This window comes from Balaenoptera physalus (genome assembly GCF_965194825.1).
Source record: "Balaenoptera physalus genome assembly, chromosome: X".
Taxonomy (NCBI): domain Eukaryota; kingdom Metazoa; phylum Chordata; class Mammalia; order Artiodactyla; family Balaenopteridae; genus Balaenoptera; species Balaenoptera physalus.
Genome location: NC_138903.1, coordinates 8,024,120 through 8,046,966, shown reverse-complemented (window position 1 = coordinate 8,046,966; position 22,847 = coordinate 8,024,120). Strand labels below are relative to the sequence as shown.

Below are 22,847 nucleotides of genomic sequence, written 5' to 3'. Positions count from 1 at the left end.
CCTTTGTTGCTGTGCACAGGCTTTCTCTAGTTGTGGTGAGCAGGGGCTACTCTTCATTGCGGAGCTCGGGTCCTAGACACACAGGCTTCAGTAGTTGTGGCACATGGGCTCAGTAGTTGTGGCTCTTGGGCTCTAGAGCGCAGGCTCAGTAGTTGTGGCACACAGTCTTAGTTGCTCCGCAGCATGTGGGATCTTCCCGGATCAGGGATGGAACCCATGTCCCCTGCATTGGCAGGTGGATCCTCAACCACTGCACCACCAGGGAAGCCCTGTGGGAGAGTTTTTAAACTACAGATTCTAGTTCATCTCTAGTGATTGGTCTGTTCAAATTATCTGTTTCTTTTTGATTCAGTGAATGCAATCCCTCCCAAAATTCCATGGTATTTTCCCCCCAAATAGAGCAAATCCTCCTAATATCTGTGGGGAACCACAAAGGACCCCAAATAGCCAAAGAAACCCTGAAAAAAGAGAACGGGCTGGAGGCATCTCCCTCCCTGACGTCACACTCTGCTGAGGAGCTACAGTCACCAAAACAGTGTGGAACTGGCTCAAAACGGGCACAGGGACCAGAGGAACAGGACAGAGAGACCAGAATTCAACCCACACGGACGGGGTCGGTGAATTTATGACACAGGGACCAAGGACACACCAAGGAGCACGACACTCCCCACGATAAATGGTGCTGGGAAAACTGGACGCCCCATAACTCATGCTGGCTACCCTGCACACAAACCTGACCAAAAACCCAGCTTTCCATGCCAAGCCCTCCCTCGCTCACACGAAGACGGACCCCCTCAACGGTCAGTCGCCCACAGGAAGCTTCTCCCCACTTTTCCTCACCGTCTCTTCACCTTTTCCTCAGGCATCACCTGGGTCCTCAGGAAACCTAGTTCCCTAGTCAGCGTGGACGCAGCCCCACTTTGTCCTGAAGCCGAAACCCCAGCGAGTCCTAAGGAGACGGAGACCGAGCTCCTCTCAGCAGAGACGCTGAGCCGGGCGTCCTACCTGAAGGCCCCCGCCCCCGCCCCCGCGCCTGAGGAGGCTCAACTCCTCTCAGCTGCCCTCACAATCGAGTTCGCAGGGAACGAGCATGCGCTGTGGGTCAGAGAGGCGAACTCGGCGCCACCCTGTGGTCAGTGCAGGAAGTGCAGGCCGCGCCTCCCTCACAGGTCACTGGAGGCAGCGTGCCCTACTGACAGGACTGCTGAATCCATTAAACTGGACATTCAAACTAAAATGGAGTCTCTATCCCAAAAGTTTTCTAAAAGTAGTTAAGGAACAATTAATTGGAAACCATTTGGAATGAAGTGAATGTAGATGCAAACTTTACAACTGATACCAAATTCACTCAAAGTTATTCAGAGGCAAATTTTATTTTAGTTTCTAATTTATGTTTGGCTGCGTTGGGTCTTCGTTGCTGCATGTGGGCTTTCTCTAGTTGCGTCGAGCGGGGCTACTCTTCGTTGCGGTGCACGGGCTTCTCATTGCGGTGGCTTCTCTTGCGGGCGAGCACGGGCTCTAGGCGCGCAGGCTTCAGTAGTTGTGCCGCGCAGGCTTGGTTGCTCTGCGGCATGTGGGAGCTTCCTGGACCAGGGCTCGAGCCCGTGTCCCCTGCATGGGCAGGCGGACTCTTAACCACTGCGTCACCAGGGAAGTCCCCACAGACAAATTTTAAATACAAAACTATTCAAGGGGCTTCCCTGGTGGTGCAGTGGTTGAGAATCTGCCTGCTAATGCAGGGGACACGGGTTCGAGCCCTGGTCTGGGAAGATCCCACATGCCGCGGAGCAACTAGGCCCGTGAGCCACAACTACTGAGCCTGCGCCTCTGGAGCCTGTGCTACGCAACAAGAGAGGCTGCGATAGTGAGAGGCCCGCACACCGCGATGAAGACTGGCCCCCGCTTGCCACAACTAGAGAAAGCCTTCGCACAGAAACGAAGACCCAACACGGCCAAAAATAAATAAATTAATTAATCAATTAAAACAAAAAAGCTGTCTCTCAAATTTAACTTCCAGAATATATTCAGGAAAAACGCATACGCCCATTTTGGCCAACCAAAGAAGCGGGCAATGCAAATCAACACTACAAAGAGGTATCACTTCGAATCAGAAAAAAGGACCATCCTCACAAAGGGTAAAAACCAGATATGCAGGACAAGGAGAGGAGAAAAGGGAGCCTTGTTACGCTGAAGGGGGGAATGTAAATTGCCAACGGCCACTCTGGAGAAGTGTGCTGTGTTTCCTAAAACATCTAAAAAACAGAGCTACAAAGCATAGGGCGCTTCCACTCATGGGCCTATATGTTGGAAAAACCGAAAATCCACAGAACGCAGGCACCCCGTTTACTGCTGCTATGTTGACAACAGCCTCGACTTGGGTACAGCTTAATAGTCCTTGGAAGGAAAAAATGGTGAAAGAAAATTTGGTACTTAAGGACAACGGAATATTACTCAGCCCTGAAATCAATGAAATGAGGCCAGTCGCAGCAACTCAGGGGGACTTATGTATGGTCATTGAGAGTGAAATAAGTTAGACAGCAAGAGAAACTTATCATAAGATATCACTTATAAAGGGAATCTAAAAATCGCCAACCATGAACTGAATTACAAACAGAACACCATCACACATTTACAAAACACACTTATGGCTGCTTAAGGGGAAAAGCGTGGTGCGGTGATGCATAAACCAGGAGGTTGAAATTGGCACAGATACCGTTCCATACGCCAATAATGTAATCGCCAAGACATACTCATTGTTCAAGGAACTGGACTCAGCACCCTCTATTCACAGAAAAAACATCTATCTGACTACTAGAAACTAGCAAAGTGATTGAGTTATACATATATATACATTCTTTTTTTATATTCTTTTCCGTTTATATTCTTTTCCGTTATGGTTTATCATAGTATACTGGATATAGTTCCCTGTGCTATACAGTAGGGCCTTGTTTATCCATTCCATGTTTAATAGTTTACATCTGTTAACCCCAACCTCCCATTCCATCCCTCCCCCAACCTCCTCCCCCTTGGCAGCCACAAGTCTGTTCTCTATGTCCATGAGTCTGTTTCTGTTTCATAGGTATGTTCATTTGTGTCATATTTTAGATTCCACATAGAAGTGATATCATATGGTATTTGTCTTTCTCTTTCTGACTTATTTCACTTAGTATGATAATCTCTAGTTGCATCCATGTTGCTGCAAATGGCATTATTTTGTTCTTTTTTATGGCTGAGTACTAGTGCATTGTATACATGTACCACATCTTCTTTATCCATTCATCTGTCAGTGGACACTTAGGTTGTTTCCCTGTCTTGGCTATTGTGAATAGTGCTGCTGTGAATATAGGGGTGCATGTATCTCTTTGGATTAGAGTTTTGTCTGGGTATATGCCCAGGAGTGGGATTGCTGGATCATATGGTAATTCAATTTTGAATTTTTTAAGGAACCTCCATACTGTTCTCCAAAGTGGCTGTACCAATTTACATTCCCACCAACAGTGTAAGAGGGTTCCCTTTTCTCCACATCCTCTCCAGCATTTGTTATTTGGAGAGTTTTTCATGATGGCCATTCTGACCAGTGTGAGATGGTACCTTATTGTAGTTTTGATGTTCATTTCTCTAATAATTAGTGATTTTGAGCATCTTTTCATGTGCCTATTAGCTATTTGTATTTCTTCTTTGAAGAAATGTCTTTTTAGGTCTTCTGCCCCTGTTTTGATTGGTTCATTTATTTTTTTGTTGTTGAGTTGTATGAGCTGTTCATATATTTTGGAAATCAAGCCCTTCTCGGTTGCGTTGTTTGCAAATATTTTCTCCCGTTTTGTAGGTCGTCTTTTCGTTTTGTTAATGGTTTCCTTTGCTGTGCAAAAGCTTGTATCTTTGATTAGGTCCCATTTGTTTATTTTTGCTTTTATTCCTATTGCCTTGGGAGACTGAGCTAAGAAAACATTGGTACAATTTATGTCAGAGAATGTTTTGCCTGTGTTCTCTTCTAGGAATTTTATGGTGTCACGTCTTCTGTTTAAGTCTTGAAGCCATTTTGAGTTTATTTTTGTGTATGGTGAGAGGGTGTGTTTTCAATTCATTGATTTACATGCAACTGTCCAACTTTCCCAGCACCACTTGCTGAAGAGACTTTTTCCCTTTGTATATTCTTGCCTTTTTTGTCAAAAACTAATTGACTATAGGTGTGTGGGTTAATTTCTGCGCTCTCTGTTCTGCTCCATTGATCCATATGTCTGTTTTTGTGCCAATACCATGCTGTTTTGATTACTATAGCTTTGTAGTATTGTCTTAAGTCTGGGAGACCTATGCCTGTTGCTTTGTTCTTTTTCTTCAGGATTGCTTTGGCAATTCTGGGTGTTTTATGGTTCCATATAAATTTTAGGATTATTTGTTCTAGTTCTGTGAAAAATGTCATGGGTCATTTGATAGGGATTGCATTACATCTGTAGATTGCTTTGGGTAGTGTAGTCATTTTAACAATATAAATTCTTCCAATCCAAGAGCATGGGCTATCTTTCCATTTCTTTGAATCATCTTCAGTTTCCTTTACCGTTGTACAGCTCTCAGCATACAAGTCTTGCACCTCCTTGGTCAGATTTATTCCTAAGTATTTTATTTTTGGAGGTGCATTTTTTTTCAATATTTCTTTATTTGGCTGCGCCGGGTCTTGGCTGCCACGTGCGGGATCTTCATTGCTGCGTGCAGGATCTTTAGTTGCGGCATGTGGGATCATTAGTTGCGGCATGCGGGATCTTTATTTGCGGCATTCGCACTCTTACTTGTGGCATGTGAGACCTAGTTCCCTGACCAGGGATGGAACCCGGGCCCCCTGCATTGGGATTGTGGAGTCTTAGCCACTGGACCACCAGGGAAGTCCTGAGGGTGTGATTTTGGAAAGTATCGTTTATTTTACATTCCCTTTCTGATATTTCATTGTTGGTGTAAAGAAATGCAACCGATTTCTGTATGTTAATCTTGTATCCTGCTACGTTTCTGAATTCACTGATCAGTTCTCGTAGTTTTTGTGTGGAGTCTTTAGGGTTTTCTACATATAGAGTCATGTCATCTGCATATAATGATGATATTATCTCTTCCAATTTGGATACCTTTTATTTCTTTTTCTTGTCTGATTGCTGTGGCTAGGACTTCCAATACTATGTTGAATAGAAGAGGTGGAAGTGGGTATCCTTGTCTTATTCCAGAGTTTAGCGGGAGGGCTTTCAACTTTTCACCATTGAGTATTATATTGGCTCTGGGTTTGTCATAAATAGCTTTTATTATGTTGAGATGTATTCCCTCTATACCCACTTTGGTAAGAGTGTTTATCATGAATGGATGTTGAATTTTGTCAAGTGTTTTTTCTGCATCTATTGAGATGATCAAGTGGTTTTTGACTTTTGTTTATGTGGTGTATCACATTGATTGATTTGCATATGTTGAACCATCCTTATGAACCTGGGATGAATCCCACTTGCTTGTGGTGTATGATCTTTTTTATGTGTTGTTGGATCCAGTTTGCTATATTTGGTTGAGAATTTTTGCATCTATACTCATCAAAGATATTGGCCTTTAATTTTCTTTTTTGGTGGTGTCTTTGTCTGGTTTTGGTATCAGGGTGATGGTGGCTTCATAGAATGTCTTTGGGAGTGTTCCCTTCTCTTCAGTTTTTTGGAAGAGTTTGAGAAGGATCAGTATAAGTTCTTCTTCGTATGTTTGGTAGAATTTGCCTATGAAGCCATCTGGTCCTGGACTTTTGTTTGTGGGGGAGTTTTTTTAAAAATAAATTTATTTATTTTATTTACTTTATTTTTGGCTGCGCCGGGTCTTTGTTTTTTTGTGTGTGTGTGTGTACACATTTAGTTTTATTGTAACAAAGCAACTTGTACACTTTTAACGTTTCAAACTGAGCATCATCTTTCCTTTCCAGTGAAACAGAAAGAAAAATATAACACTAAACAGGAACAAAATTACAATAGAGAATGTCAATTGCAAATAAGATCCTACAGGTTCTGCTGATTCTCCCATCGAGTGGCAGGGCTCAAGTCATCATTAGGAGAGAATTTTATTTTAAAAGTGTCATCTTAAACTGCAAGGATGTCCGTTAAACATCACAATTAAACATGCCAAAGGAGAAGCCATGTTGTCAAAATGCCCACTTAACCCACCCAAACATCTCAAACCCACCCTTTGCTGACCTTCTATAACCCCATTTTTTTAAGTTTTTCTTTTCTTTTTTTAAACAAGAGAAAGTAGACAGATGTTGGTAAATGCTAACTGTCCATATTCACATAGAGACACAGTGTAATCTCTGAGCCCAATATACAGAGAAAGGAGGAAAAAAGCTAGAATTCTATGCACTACTACACAGGGGCCTAGCACCCTCCAGCTTCCAGCAGAGCTAAGGGAGCAGAAGGTTTTTCTTTTTTCCCACAGAGCATGGTGGTGTTGATTCCGTAAAGTTTTTGTTGAGACAGGAAGGGATAAAAATGAATCTGGAACAGAAAGGGGTAGAGATTCTTTTCCCACTGAATTCTGCTCAAGGTATTTCCCCCCAAAATAAGTTGTGAGCCATGGTATAAAGGAGAAAAGAGACCTCAAACACAGGGCAACTGAGCACAAGAGGAGAAGGAGGAAAAAAAAAAAAAGACTGCAACTTGCTCCCAGGGACTGGAGAAAATTAAAAAAGGAAGGTTGGAATCCATCAGTGTTCCATTAGTCATCTTCTCCTTCATCTTCCTTCATCCTTATCCCCTTCTTCATCAATATCTTCCAGTCCTTCTTCCTCTTCATCATCATCATCATCTTCTTCTCCTTCCCCTTCCTCATCATCCATGTCCGGAACCAAGTGGTACTGTAATGGATTTGGCCAAATATCATCTTTGATGACCTCTCCTAACTCATCTGCACCTGCATCAGAATGATCAGTAAACCAGGTGAAGAAGCTTTCTGGTTCCTCATGCTGTCTCTTCCTGCTGGCTTTATTCTGCGTTTGACTTGCACGTTTTGTCAGATCCTTTCCGGATTTCCATTTGATTTCAGTGGACTTTGAAGATGGATCACCACTCTCATTCAGATGAAATTCTTTGGAGAGAACTTTAGTTTCGAAGTAAGGGTTTTCATCAAAATAAAAATCTATTCTGTAACCTGATTTACTATCTTCAAATTCTGTCACTTCGACTCTTGTCAAATAATGCAGCACCTCTTCATCCTCCTCCCCAAGCAGTGCAGACACTTGTGGATGGTGAACAAATGTTGTTACCCCAAAATTTGGGATTTTGGCGATCAATTCCGACCTCTTCTGAAAAAATGGTTGGCGGAGTTTGTTATATTTCTGTTCTACTTTCAAAATCTCCTCACTGGCTTGTTCGTTAAGTCTGTCTATTTCATTTTGTACTTCATCAATATGTTCAACTGCTTCTTGCTGTTCTTCTTCTTCCTTCGGCAAGTTCGGAGAAGCAGACGTTTCCTCTGGCCTGGAGGCAGGAGTCCGTCTCAGTTTCTTCGGTTTCGTTGCTTGGGGTGGAAGTGAAAACTGGTGTTTGGGGGCCATGCTGGGAGAAAAGCCAAGAATCCACCCAAGGGAAGAAGCTCGTACCGGGAGCTCTGAGAACTCTGCACTGGGCCTTTGTTGCTGTGCACAGGCTTTCTCTAGTTGTGGTGAGCAGGGGCTACTCTTCATTGCGGAGCTCGGGTCCTAGACACACAGGCTTCAGTAGTTGTGGCACATGGGCTCAGTAGTTGTGGCTCTTGGGCTCTAGAGCGCAGGCTCAGTAGTTGTGGCACACAGTCTTAGTTGCTCCGCAGCATGTGGGATCTTCCCGGATCAGGGATGGAACCCATGTCCCCTGCATTGGCAGGTGGATCCTCAACCACTGCACCACCAGGGAAGCCCTGTGGGAGAGTTTTTAAACTACAGATTCTAGTTCATCTCTAGTGATTGGTCTGTTCAAATTATCTGTTTCTTTTTGATTCAGTGAATGCAATCCCTCCCAAAATTCCATGGTATTTTCCCCCCAAATAGAGCAAATCCTCCTAATATCTGTGGGGAACCACAAAGGACCCCAAATAGCCAAAGAAACCCTGAAAAAAGAGAACGGGCTGGAGGCATCTCCCTCCCTGACGTCACACTCTGCTGAGAAGCTACAGTCACCAAAACAGTGTGGAACTGGCTCAAAACGGGCACAGGGACCAGAGGAACAGGACAGAGAGACCAGAATTCAACCCACACGGACGGGGTCGGTGAATTTATGACACAGGGACCAAGGACACACCAAGGAGCACGACACTCCCCACGATAAATGGTGCTGGGAAAACTGGACGCCCCATAACTCATGCTGGCTACCCTGCACACAAACCTGACCAAAAACCCAGCTTTCCATGCCAAGCCCTCCCTCGCTCACACGAAGACGGACCCCCTCAACGGTCAGTCGCCCACAGGAAGCTTCTCCCCACTTTTCCTCACCGTCTCTTCACCTTTTCCTCAGGCATCACCTGGGTCCTCAGGAAACCTAGTTCCCTAGTCAGCGTGGACGCAGCCCCACTTTGTCCTGAAGCCGAAACCCCAGCGAGTCCTAAGGAGACGGAGACCGAGCTCCTCTCAGCAGAGACGCTGAGCCGGGCGTCCTACCTGAAGGCCCCCGCCCCCGCCCCCGCGCCTGAGGAGGCTCAACTCCTCTCAGCTGCCCTCACAATCGAGTTCGCAGGGAACGAGCATGCGCTGTGGGTCAGAGAGGCGAACTCGGCGCCACCCTGTGGTCAGTGCAGGAAGTGCAGGCCGCGCCTCCCTCACAGGTCACTGGAGGCAGCGTGCCCTACTGACAGGACTGCTGAATCCATTAAACTGGACATTCAAACTAAAATGGAGTCTCTATCCCAAAAGTTTTCTAAAAGTAGTTAAGGAACAATTAATTGGAAACCATTTGGAATGAAGTGAATGTAGATGCAAACTTTACAACTGATACCAAATTCACTCAAAGTTATTCAGAGGCAAATTTTATTTTAGTTTCTAATTTATGTTTGGCTGCGTTGGGTCTTCGTTGCTGCATGTGGGCTTTCTCTAGTTGCGTCGAGCGGGGCTACTCTTCGTTGCGGTGCACGGGCTTCTCATTGCGGTGGCTTCTCTTGCGGGCGAGCACGGGCTCTAGGTGCGCAGGCTTCAGTAGTTGTGCCGCGCAGGCTTGGTTGCTCTGCGGCATGTGGGAGCTTCCCGGACCAGGGCTCGAGCCCGTGTCCCCTGCATGGGCAGGCGGACTCTTAACCACTGCGTCACCAGGGAAGTCCCCACAGACAAATTTTAAATACAAAACTATTCAAGGGGCTTCCCTGGTGGTGCAGTGGTTGAGAATCTGCCTGCTAATGCAGGGGACACGGGTTCGAGCCCTGGTCTGGGAAGATCCCACATGCCGCGGAGCAACTAGGCCCGTGAGCCACAACTACTGAGCCTGCACCTCTGGAGCCTGTGCTACGCAACAAGAGAGGCCGCGATAGTGAGAGGCCCGCACACCGCGATGAAGACTGGCCCCCGCTTGCCACAACTAGAGAAAGCCTTCGCACAGAAACGAAGACCCAACACGGCCAAAAATAAATAAATTAATTAATCAATTAAAACAAAAAAGCTGTCTCTCAAATTTAACTTCCAGAATATATTCAGGAAAAACGCATACGCCCATTTTGGCCAACCAAAGAAGCGGGCAATGCAAATCAACACTACAAAGAGGTATCACTTCGAATCAGAAAAAAGGACCATCCTCACAAAGGGTAAAAACCAGATATGCAGGACAAGGAGAGGAGAAAAGGGAGCCTTGTTACGCTGAAGGGGGGAATGTAAATTGCCAACGGCCACTCTGGAGAAGTGTGCTGTGTTTCCTAAAACATCTAAAAAACAGAGCTACAAAGCATAGGGCGCTTCCACTCATGGGCCTATATGTTGGAAAAACCGAAAATCCACAGAACGCAGGCACCCCGTTTACTGCTGCTATGTTGACAACAGCCTCGACTTGGGTACAGCTTAATAGTCCTTGGAAGGAAAAAATGGTGAAAGAAAATTTGGTACTTAAGGACAACGGAATATTACTCAGCCCTGAAATCAATGAAATGAGGCCAGTCGCAGCAACTCAGGGGGACTTATGTATGGTCATTGAGAGTGAAATAAGTTAGACAGCAAGAGAAACTTATCATAAGATATCACTTATAAAGGGAATCTAAAAATCGCCAACCATGAACTGAATTACAAACAGAACACCATCACACATTTACAAAACACACTTATGGCTGCTTAAGGGGAAAAGCGTGGTGCGGTGATGCATAAACCAGGAGGTTGAAATTGGCACAGATACCGTTCCATACGCCAATAATGTAATCGCCAAGACATACTCATTGTTCAAGGAACTGGACTCAGCACCCTCTATTCACAGAAAAAACATCTATCTGACTACTAGAAACTAGCAAAGTGATTGAGTTATACATATATATACATTCTTTTTTTATATTCTTTTCCGTTTATATTCTTTTCCGTTATGGTTTATCATAGTATACTGGATATAGTTCCCTGTGCTATATACAGTAGGGCCTTGTTTATCCATTCCATGTTTAATAGTTTACATCTGTTAACCCCAACCTCCCATTCCATCCCTCCCCCAACCTCCTCCCCCTTGGCAGCCACAAGTCTGTTCTCTATGTCCATGAGTCTGTTTCTGTTTCATAGGTATGTTCATTTGTGTCATATTTTAGATTCCACATAGAAGTGATATCATATGGTATTTGTCTTTCTCTTTCTGACTTATTTCACTTAGTATGATAATCTCTAGTTGCATCCATGTTGCTGCAAATGGCATTATTTTGTTCTTTTTTATGGCTGAGTACTAGTGCATTGTATACATGTACCACATCTTCTTTATCCATTCATCTGTCAGTGGACACTTAGGTTGTTTCCCTGTCTTGGCTATTGTGAATAGTGCTGCTGTGAATATAGGGGTGCATGTATCTCTTTGGATTAGAGTTTTGTCTGGGTATATGCCCAGGAGTGGGATTGCTGGATCATATGGTAATTCAATTTTGAATTTTTTAAGGAACCTCCATACTGTTCTCCAAAGTGGCTGTACCAATTTACATTCCCACCAACAGTGTAAGAGGGTTCCCTTTTCTCCACATCCTCTCCAGCATTTGTTATTTGGAGAGTTTTTCATGATGGCCATTCTGACCAGTGTGAGATGGTACCTTATTGTAGTTTTGATGTTCATTTCTCTAATAATTAGTGATTTTGAGCATCTTTTCATGTGCCTATTAGCTATTTGTATTTCTTCTTTGAAGAAATGTCTTTTTAGGTCTTCTGCCCCTGTTTTGATTGGTTCATTTATTTTTTTGTTGTTGAGTTGTATGAGCTGTTCATATATTTTGGAAATCAAGCCCTTCTCGGTTGCGTTGTTTGCAAATATTTTCTCCCGTTTTGTAGGTCGTCTTTTCGTTTTGTTAATGGTTTCCTTTGCTGTGCAAAAGCTTGTATCTTTGATTAGGTCCCATTTGTTTATTTTTGCTTTTATTCGTATTGCCTTGGGAGACTGAGCTAAGAAAACATTGGTACAATTTATGTCAGAGAATGTTTTGCCTGTGTTCTCTTCTAGGAATTTTATGGTGTCACGTCTTCTGTTTAAGTCTTGAAGCCATTTTGAGTTTATTTTTGTGTATGGTGAGAGGGTGTGTTTTCAATTCATTGATTTACATGCAACTGTCCAACTTTCCCAGCACCACTTGCTGAAGAGACTTTTTCCCTTTGTATATTCTTGCCTTTTTTGTCAAAAACTAATTGACTATAGGTGTGTGGGTTAATTTCTGCGCTCTCTGTTCTGCTCCATTGATCCATATGTCTGTTTTTGTGCCAATACCATGCTGTTTTGATTACTATAGCTTTGTAGTATTGTCTTAAGTCTGGGAGACCTATGCCTGTTGCTTTGTTCTTTTTCTTCAGGATTGCTTTGGCAATTCTGGGTGTTTTATGGTTCCATATAAATTTTAGGATTATTTGTTCTAGTTCTGTGAAAAATGTCATGGGTCATTTGATAGGGATTGCATTACATCTGTAGATTGCTTTGGGTAGTGTAGTCATTTTAACAATATAAATTCTTCCAATCCAAGAGCATGGGCTATCTTTCCATTTCTTTGAATCATCTTCAGTTTCCTTTACCGTTGTACAGCTCTCAGCATACAAGTCTTGCACCTCCTTGGTCAGATTTATTCCTAAGTATTTTATTTTTGGAGGTGCATTTTTTTTCAATATTTCTTTATTTGGCTGCGCCGGGTCTTGGCTGCCACGTGCGGGATCTTCATTGCTGCGTGCAGGATCTTTAGTTGCGGCATGTGGGATCATTAGTTGCGGCATGCGGGATCTTTATTTGCGGCATTCGCACTCTTACTTGTGGCATGTGAGACCTAGTTCCCTGACCAGGGATGGAACCCGGGCCCCCTGCATTGGGATTGTGGAGTCTTAGCCACTGGACCACCAGGGAAGTCCTGAGGGTGTGATTTTGGAAAGTATCGTTTATTTTACATTCCCTTTCTGATATTTCATTGTTGGTGTAAAGAAATGCAACCGATTTCTGTATGTTAATCTTGTATCCTGCTACGTTTCTGAATTCACTGATCAGTTCTCGTAGTTTTTGTGTGGAGTCTTTAGGGTTTTCTACATATAGAGTCATGTCATCTGCATATAATGATGATATTATCTCTTCCAATTTGGATACCTTTTATTTCTTTTTCTTGTCTGATTGCTGTGGCTAGGACTTCCAATACTATGTTGAATAGAAGAGGTGGAAGTGGGTATCCTTGTCTTATTCCAGAGTTTAGCGGGAGGGCTTTCAACTTTTCACCATTGAGTATTATATTGGCTCTGGGTTTGTCATAAATAGCTTTTATTATGTTGAGATGTATTCCCTCTATACCCACTTTGGTAAGACTGTTTATCATGAATGGATGTTGAATTTTGTCAAGTGTTTTTTCTGCATCTATTGAGATGATCAAGTGGTTTTTGACTTTTGTTTATGTGGTGTATCACATTGATTGATTTGCCTATGTTGAACCATCCTTATGAACCTGGGATGAATCCCACTTGCTTGTGGTGTATGATCTTTTTTATGTGTTGTTGGATCCAGTTTGCTATATTTGGTTGAGAATTTTTGCATCTATACTCATCAAAGATATTGGCCTTTAATTTTCTTTTTTGGTGGTGTCTTTGTCTGGTTTTGGTATCAGGGTGATGGTGGCTTCATAGAATGTCTTTGGGAGTGTTCCCTTCTCTTCAGTTTTTTGGAAGAGTTTGAGAAGGATCAGTATAAGTTCTTCTTCGTATGTTTGGTAGAATTTGCCTATGAAGCCATCTGGTCCTGGACTTTTGTTTGTGGGGGAGTTTTTTTAAAAATAAATTCATTTATTTTATTTACTTTATTTTTGGCTGCGCCGGGTCTTTGTTTTTTTTTGTGTGTGTGTGTACACATTTAGTTTTATTGTAACAAAGCAACTTGTACACTTTTAACGTTTCAAACTGAGCATCATCTTTCCTTTCCAGTGAAACAGAAAGAAAAATATAACACTAAACAGGAACAAAATTACAATAGAGAATGTCAATTGCAAATAAGATCCTACAGGTTCTGCTGATTCTCCCATCGAGTGGCAGGGCTCAAGTCATCATTAGGAGAGAATTTTATTTTAAAAGTGTCATCTTAAACTGCAAGGATGTCCGTTAAACATCACAATTAAACATGCCAAAGGAGAAGCCATGTTGTCAAAATGCCCACTTAACCCACCCAAACATCTCAAACCCACCCTTTGCTGACCTTCTATAACCCCATTTTTTTAAGTTTTTCTTTTCTTTTTTTAAACAAGAGAAAGTAGACAGATGTTGGTAAATGCTAACTGTCCATATTCACATAGAGACACAGTGTAATCTCTGAGCCCAATATACAGAGAAAGGAGGAAAAAAGCTAGAATTCTATGCACTACTACACAGGGGCCTAGCACCCTCCAGCTTCCAGCAGAGCTAAGGGAGCAGAAGGTTTTTCTTTTTTCCCACAGAGCATGGTGGTGTTGATTCCGTAAAGTTTTTGTTGAGACAGGAAGGGATAAAAATGAATCTGGAACAGAAAGGGGTAGAGATTCTTTTCCCACTGAATTCTGCTCAAGGTATTTCCCCCCAAAATAAGTTGTGAGCCATGGTATAAAGGAGAAAAGAGACCTCAAACACAGGGCAACTGAGCACAAGAGGAGAAGGAGGAAAAAAAAAAAAAAGACTGCAACTTGCTCCCAGGGACTGGAGAAAATTAAAAAAGGAAGGTTGGAATCCATCAGTGTTCCATTAGTCATCTTCTCCTTCATCTTCCTTCATCCTTATCCCCTTCTTCATCAATATCTTCCAGTCCTTCTTCCTCTTCATCATCATCATCATCTTCTTCTCCTTCCCCTTCCTCATCATCCATGTCCGGAACCAAGTGGTACTGTAATGGATTTGGCCAAATATCATCTTTGATGACCTCTCCTAACTCATCTGCACCTGCATCAGAATGATCAGTAAACCAGGTGAAGAAGCTTTCTGGTTCCTCATGCTGTCTCTTCCTGCTGGCTTTATTCTGCGTTTGACTTGCACGTTTTGTCAGATCCTTTCCGGATTTCCATTTGATTTCAGTGGACTTTGAAGATGGATCACCACTCTCATTCAGATGAAATTCTTTGGAGAGAACTTTAGTTTCGAAGTAAGGGGTTTCATCAAAATAAAAATCTATTCTGTAACCTGATTTACTATCTTCAAATTCTGTCACTTCGACTCTTGTCAAATAATGCAGCACCTCTTCATCCTCCTCCCCAAGCAGTGCAGACACTTGTGGATGGTGAACAAATGTTGTTACCCCAAAATTTGGGATTTTGGCGATCAATTCCGACCTCTTCTGAAAAAATGGTTGGCGGAGTTTGTTATATTTCTGTTCTACTTTCAAAATCTCCTCACTGGCTTGTTCGTTAAGTCTGTCTATTTCATTTTGTACTTCATCAATATGTTCAACTGCTTCTTGCTGTTCTTCTTCTTCCTTCGGCAAGTTCGGAGAAGCAGACGTTTCCTCTGGCCTGGAGGCAGGAGTCCGTCTCAGTTTCTTCGGTTTCGTTGCTTGGGGTGGAAGTGAAAACTGGTGTTTGGGGGCCATGCTGGGAGAAAAGCCAAGAATCCACCCAAGGGAAGAAGCTCGTACCGGGAGCTCTGAGAACTCTGCACTGGGCCTTTGTTGCTGTGCACAGGCTTTCTCTAGTTGTGGTGAGCAGGGGCTACTCTTCATTGCGGAGCTCGGGTCCTAGACACACAGGCTTCAGTAGTTGTGGCACATGGGCTCAGTAGTTGTGGCTCTTGGGCTCTAGAGCGCAGGCTCAGTAGTTGTGGCACACAGTCTTAGTTGCTCCGCAGCATGTGGGATCTTCCCGGATCAGGGATGGAACCCATGTCCCCTGCATTGGCAGGTGGATCCTCAACCACTGCACCACCAGGGAAGCCCTGTGGGAGAGTTTTTAAACTACAGATTCTAGTTCATCTCTAGTGATTGGTCTGTTCAAATTATCTGTTTCTTTTTGATTCAGTGAATGCAATCCCTCCCAAAATTCCATGGTATTTTCCCCCCAAATAGAGCAAATCCTCCTAATATCTGTGGGGAACCACAAAGGACCCCAAATAGCCAAAGAAACCCTGAAAAAAGAGAACGGGCTGGAGGCATCTCCCTCCCTGACGTCACACTCTGCTGAGAAGCTACAGTCACCAAAACAGTGTGGAACTGGCTCAAAACGGGCACAGGGACCAGAGGAACAGGACAGAGAGACCAGAATTCAACCCACACGGACGGGGTCGGTGAATTTATGACACAGGGACCAAGGACACACCAAGGAGCACGACACTCCCCACGATAAATGGTGCTGGGAAAACTGGACGCCCCATAACTCATGCTGGCTACCCTGCACACAAACCTGACCAAAAACCCAGCTTTCCATGCCAAGCCCTCCCTCGCTCACACGAAGACGGACCCCCTCAACGGTCAGTCGCCCACAGGAAGCTTCTCCCCACTTTTCCTCACCGTCTCTTCACCTTTTCCTCAGGCATCACCTGGGTCCTCAGGAAACCTAGTTCCCTAGTCAGCGTGGACGCAGCCCCACTTTGTCCTGAAGCCGAAACCCCAGCGAGTCCTAAGGAGACGGAGACCGAGCTCCTCTCAGCAGAGACGCTGAGCCGGGCGTCCTACCTGAAGGCCCCCGCCCCCGCCCCCGCGCCTGAGGAGGCTCAACTCCTCTCAGCTGCCCTCACAATCGAGTTCGCAGGGAACGAGCATGCGCTGTGGGTCAGAGAGGCGAACTCGGCGCCACCCTGTGGTCAGTGCAGGAAGTGCAGGCCGCGCCTCCCTCACAGGTCACTGGAGGCAGCGTGCCCTACTGACAGGACTGCTGAATCCATTAAACTGGACGTTCAAACTAAAATGGAGTCTCTATCCCAAAAGTTTTCTAAAAGTAGTTAAGGAACAATTAATTGGAAACCATTTGGAATGAAGTGAATGTAGATGCAAACTTTACAACTGATACCAAATTCACTCAAAGTTATTCAGAGGCAAATTTTATTTTAGTTTATAATTTATGTTTGGCTGCGTTGGGTCTTCGTTGCTGCATGTGGGCTTTCTCTAGTTGCGTCGAGCGGGGCTACTCTTCGTTGCGGTGCACGGGCTTCTCATTGCGGTGGCTTCTCTTGCGGGCGAGCACGGGCTCTAGGCGCGCAGGCTTCAGTAGTTGTGCCGCGCAGGCTTGGTTGCTCTGCGGCATGTGGGAGCTTCCCGGACCAGGGCTCGAGCCCGTGTCCCCTGCATGGGCAGGCGGACTCTTAACCACTGCGTCACCAGGGAAGTCCCCACAGACAAATTTTAAATACAAAACTATTCAAGGGGCTTCCCTGGTGGTGCAGTGGTTGAGAATCTGCCTGCTAATGCAGGGGACACGGGTTCGAGCCCTGGTCTGGGAAGATCCCACATGCCGCGGAGCAACTAGGCCCGTGAGCCACAACTACTGAGCCTGCGCCTCTGGAGCCTGTGCTACGCAACAAGAGAGGCCGCGATAGTGAGAGGCCCGCACACCGCGATGAAGACTGGCCCCCGCTTGCCACAACTAGAGAAAGCCTTCGCACAGAAACGAAGACCCAACACGGCCAAAAATAAATAAATTAATTAATCAATTAAAACAAAAAAGCTGTCTCTCAAATTTAACTTCCAGAATATATTCAGGAAAAACGCATACGCCCATTTTGGCCAACCAAAGAAGCGGGCAATGCAAATCAACACTACAAAGAGGTATCACTTCGAATCAGAAAAAAGGACCATCCTCACAAAGGGTAAAAACCAGATATGCAGGACAAGGAGAGGAGAAAAGGGAGCCTTGTTACGCTGAAGGGGGGAATGTAAATTGCCAACGGCCACTCTGGAGAAGTGTGCTGTGTTTCCTAAAACATCTAAAAAACAGAGCTACAAAGCATAGGGCGCTTCCACTCATGGGCCTATATGTTGGAAAAACCGAAAATCCACAGAACGCAGGCACCCCGTTTACTGCTGCTATGTTGACAACAGCCTCGACTTGGGTACAGCTTAATAGTCCTTGGAAGGAAAAAATGGTGAAAGAAAATTTGGTACTTAAGGACAACGGAATATTACTCAGCCCTGAAATCAATGAAATGAGGCCAGTCGCAGCAACTCAGGGGGACTTATGTATGGTCATTGAGAGTGAAATAAGTTAGACAGCAAGAGAAACTTATCATAAGATATCACTTATAAAGGGAATCTAAAAATCGCCAACCATGAACTGAATTACAAACAGAACACCATCACACATTTACAAAACACACTTATGGCTGCTTAAGGGGAAAAGCGTGGTGCGGTGATGCATAAACCAGGAGGTTGAAATTGGCACAGATACCGTTCCATACGCCAATAATGTAATCGCCAAGACATACTCATTGTTCAAGGAACTGGACTCAGCACCCTCTATTCACAGAAAAAACATCTATCTGACTACTAGAAACTAGCAAAGTGATTGAGTTATACATATATATACATTCTTTTTTTATATTCTTTTCCGTTTATATTCTTTTCCGTTATGGTTTATCATAGTATACTGGATATAGTTCCCTGTGCTATACAGTAGGGCCTTGTTTATCCATTCCATGTTTAATAGTTTACATCTGTTAACCCCAACCTCCCATTCCATCCCTCCCCCAACCTCCTCCCCCTTGGCAGCCACAAGTCTGTTCTCTATGTCCATGAGTCTGTTTCTGTTTCATAGGTATGTTCATTTGTGTCATATTTTAGATTCCACATAGAAGTGATATCATATGGTATTTGTCTTTCTCTTTCTGACTTATTTCACTTAGTATGATAATCTCTAGTTGCATCCATGTTGCTGCAAATGGCATTATTTTGTTCTTTTTTATGGCTGAGTACTAGTGCATTGTATACATGTACCACATCTTCTTTATCCATTCATCTGTCAGTGGACACTTAGGTTGTTTCCCTGTCTTGGCTATTGTGAATAGTGCTGCTGTGAATATAGGGGTGCATGTATCTCTTTGGATTAGAGTTTTGTCTGGGTATATGCCCAGGAGTGGGATTGCTGGATCATATGGTAATTCAATTTTGAATTTTTTAAGGAACCTCCATACTGTTCTCCAAAGTGGCTGTACCAATTTACATTCCCACCAACAGTGTAAGAGGGTTCCCTTTTCTCCACATCCTCTCCAGCATTTGTTATTTGGAGAGTTTTTCATGATGGCCATTCTGACCAGTGTGAGATGGTACCTTATTGTAGTTTTGATGTTCATTTCTCTAATAATTAGTGATTTTGAGCATCTTTTCATGTGCCTATTAGCTATTTGTATTTCTTCTTTGAAGAAATGTCTTTTTAGGTCTTCTGCCCCTGTTTTGATTGGTTCATTTATTTTTTTGTTGTTGAGTTGTATGAGCTGTTCATATATTTTGGAAATCAAGCCCTTCTCGGTTGCGTTGTTTGCAAATATTTTCTCCCGTTTTGTAGGTCGTCTTTTCGTTTTGTTAATGGTTTCCTTTGCTGTGCAAAAGCTTGTATCTTTGATTAGGTCCCATTTGTTTATTTTTGCTTTTATTCCTATTGCCTTGGGAGACTGAGCTAAGAAAACATTGGTACAATTTATGTCAGAGAATGTTTTGCCTGTGTTCTCTTCTAGGAATTTTATGGTGTCACGTCTTCTGTTTAAGTCTTGAAGCCATTTTGAGTTTATTTTTGTGTATGGTGAGAGGGTGTGTTTTCAATTCATTGATTTACATGCAACTGTCCAACTTTCCCAGCACCACTTGCTGAAGAGACTTTTTCCCTTTGTATATTCTTGCCTTTTTTGTCAAAAACTAATTGACTATAGGTGTGTGGGTTAATTTCTGCGCTCTCTGTTCTGCTCCATTGATCCATATGTCTGTTTTTGTGCCAATACCATGCTGTTTTGATTACTATAGCTTTGTAGTATTGTCTTAAGTCTGGGAGACCTATGCCTGTTGCTTTGTTCTTTTTCTTCAGGATTGCTTTGGCAATTCTGGGTGTTTTATGGTTCCATATAAATTTTAGGATTATTTGTTCTAGTTCTGTGAAAAATGTCATGGGTCATTTGATAGGGATTGCATTACATCTGTAGATTGCTTTGGGTAGTGTAGTCATTTTAACAATATAAATTCTTCCAATCCAAGAGCATGGGCTATCTTTCCATTTCTTTGAATCATCTTCAGTTTCCTTTACCGTTGTACAGCTCTCAGCATACAAGTCTTGCACCTCCTTGGTCAGATTTATTCCTAAGTATTTTATTTTTGGAGGTGCATTTTTTTTCAATATTTCTTTATTTGGCTGCGCCGGGTCTTGGCTGCCACGTGCGGGATCTTCATTGCTGCGTGCAGGATCTTTAGTTGCGGCATGTGGGATCATTAGTTGCGGCATGCGGGATCTTTATTTGCGGCATTCGCACTCTTACTTGTGGCATGTGAGACCTAGTTCCCTGACCAGGGATGGAACCCGGGCCCCCTGCATTGGGATTGTGGAGTCTTAGCCACTGGACCACCAGGGAAGTCCTGAGGGTGTGATTTTGGAAAGTATCGTTTATTTTACATTCCCTTTCTGATATTTCATTGTTGGTGTAAAGAAATGCAACCGATTTCTGTATGTTAATCTTGTATCCTGCTACGTTTCTGAATTCACTGATCAGTTCTCGTAGTTTTTGTGTGGAGTCTTTAGGGTTTTCTACATATAGAGTCATGTCATCTGCATATAATGATGATATTATCTCTTCCAATTTGGATACCTTTTATTTCTTTTTCTTGTCTGATTGCTGTGGCTAGGACTTCCAATACTATGTTGAATAGAAGAGGTGGAAGTGGGTATCCTTGTCTTATTCCAGAGTTTAGCGGGAGGGCTTTCAACTTTTCACCATTGAGTATTATATTGGCTCTGGGTTTGTCATAAATAGCTTTTATTATGTTGAGATGTATTCCCTCTATACCCACTTTGGTAAGACTGTTTATCATGAATGGATGTTGAATTTTGTCAAGTGTTTTTTCTGCATCTATTGAGATGATCAAGTGGTTTTTGACTTTTGTTTATGTGGTGTATCACATTGATTGATTTGCCTATGTTGAACCATCCTTATGAACCTGGGATGAATCCCACTTGCTTGTGGTGTATGATCTTTTTTATGTGTTGTTGGATCCAGTTTGCTATATTTGGTTGAGAATTTTTGCATCTATACTCATCAAAGATATTGGCCTTTAATTTTCTTTTTTGGTGGTGTCTTTGTCTGGTTTTGGTATCAGGGTGATGGTGGCTTCATAGAATGTCTTTGGGAGTGTTCCCTTCTCTTCAGTTTTTTGGAAGAGTTTGAGAAGGATCAGTATAAGTTCTTCTTCGTATGTTTGGTAGAATTTGCCTATGAAGCCATCTGGTCCTGGACTTTTGTTTGTGGGGGAGTTTTTTTAAAAATAAATTCATTTATTTTATTTACTTTATTTTTGGCTGCGCCGGGTCTTTGTTTTTTTTTGTGTGTGTGTGTACACATTTAGTTTTATTGTAACAAAGCAACTTGTACACTTTTAACGTTTCAAACTGAGCATCATCTTTCCTTTCCAGTGAAACAGAAAGAAAAATATAACACTAAACAGGAACAAAATTACAATAGAGAATGTCAATTGCAAATAAGATCCTACAGGTTCTGCTGATTCTCCCATCGAGTGGCAGGGCTCAAGTCATCATTAGGAGAGAATTTTATTTTAAAAGTGTCATCTTAAACTGCAAGGATGTCCGTTAAACATCACAATTAAACATGCCAAAGGAGAAGCCATGTTGTCAAAATGCCCACTTAACCCACCCAAACATCTCAAACCCACCCTTTGCTGACCTTCTATAACCCCATTTTTTTAAGTTTTTCTTTTCTTTTTTTAAACAAGAGAAAGTAGACAGATGTTGGTAAATGCTAACTGTCCATATTCACATAGAGACACAGTGTAATCTCTGAGCCCAATATACAGAGAAAGGAGGAAAAAAGCTAGAATTCTATGCACTACTACACAGGGGCCTAGCACCCTCCAGCTTCCAGCAGAGCTAAGGGAGCAGAAGGTTTTTCTTTTTTCCCACAGAGCATGGTGGTGTTGATTCCGTAAAGTTTTTGTTGAGACAGGAAGGGATAAAAATGAATCTGGAACAGAAAGGGGTAGAGATTCTTTTCCCACTGAATTCTGCTCAAGGTATTTCCCCCCAAAATAAGTTGTGAGCCATGGTATAAAGGAGAAAAGAGACCTCAAACACAGGGCAACTGAGCACAAGAGGAGAAGGAGGAAAAAAAAAAAAAAGACTGCAACTTGCTCCCAGGGACTGGAGAAAATTAAAAAAGGAAGGTTGGAATCCATCAGTGTTCCATTAGTCATCTTCTCCTTCATCTTCCTTCATCCTTATCCCCTTCTTCATCAATATCTTCCAGTCCTTCTTCCTCTTCATCATCATCATCATCTTCTTCTCCTTCCCCTTCCTCATCATCCATGTCCGGAACCAAGTGGTACTGTAATGGATTTGGCCAAATATCATCTTTGATGACCTCTCCTAACTCATCTGCACCTGCATCAGAATGATCAGTAAACCAGGTGAAGAAGCTTTCTGGTTCCTCATGCTGTCTCTTCCTGCTGGCTTTATTCTGCGTTTGACTTGCACGTTTTGTCAGATCCTTTCCGGATTTCCATTTGATTTCAGTGGACTTTGAAGATGGATCACCACTCTCATTCAGATGAAATTCTTTGGAGAGAACTTTAGTTTCGAAGTAAGGGTTTTCATCAAAATAAAAATCTATTCTGTAACCTGATTTACTATCTTCAAATTCTGTCACTTCGACTCTTGTCAAATAATGCAGCACCTCTTCATCCTCCTCCCCAAGCAGTGCAGACACTTGTGGATGGTGAACAAATGTTGTTACCCCAAAATTTGGGATTTTGGCGATCAATTCCGACCTCTTCTGAAAAAATGGTTGGCGGAGTTTGTTATATTTCTGTTCTACTTTCAAAATCTCCTCACTGGCTTGTTCGTTAAGTCTGTCTATTTCATTTTGTACTTCATCAATATGTTCAACTGCTTCTTGCTGTTCTTCTTCTTCCTTCGGCAAGTTCGGAGAAGCAGACGTTTCCTCTGGCCTGGAGGCAGGAGTCCGTCTCAGTTTCTTCGGTTTCGTTGCTTGGGGTGGAAGTGAAAACTGGTGTTTGGGGGCCATGCTGGGAGAAAAGCCAAGAATCCACCCAAGGGAA

At 43.1% G+C, this 22,847-nt stretch overlaps 2 pseudogenes across 2 annotated transcripts; both read right to left on the bottom strand.

The window, feature by feature from the left end:
* Positions 1 to 6,673: 6,673 nt before the first annotated feature.
* Positions 6,674 to 7,589, bottom strand: LOC309652270 (protein SET pseudogene; annotated as a pseudogene). Its single transcript has one exon. The product of its transcript is annotated as a protein SET pseudogene (transcript).
* Positions 7,590 to 14,363: 6,774 nt separating this feature from the next.
* Positions 14,364 to 22,847, bottom strand: LOC309652781 (protein SET pseudogene; annotated as a pseudogene). Its single transcript has 2 exons — positions 22,006 to 22,847; positions 14,364 to 14,452 (listed from the first exon to the last, which is right to left on the bottom strand). The product of its transcript is annotated as a protein SET pseudogene (transcript).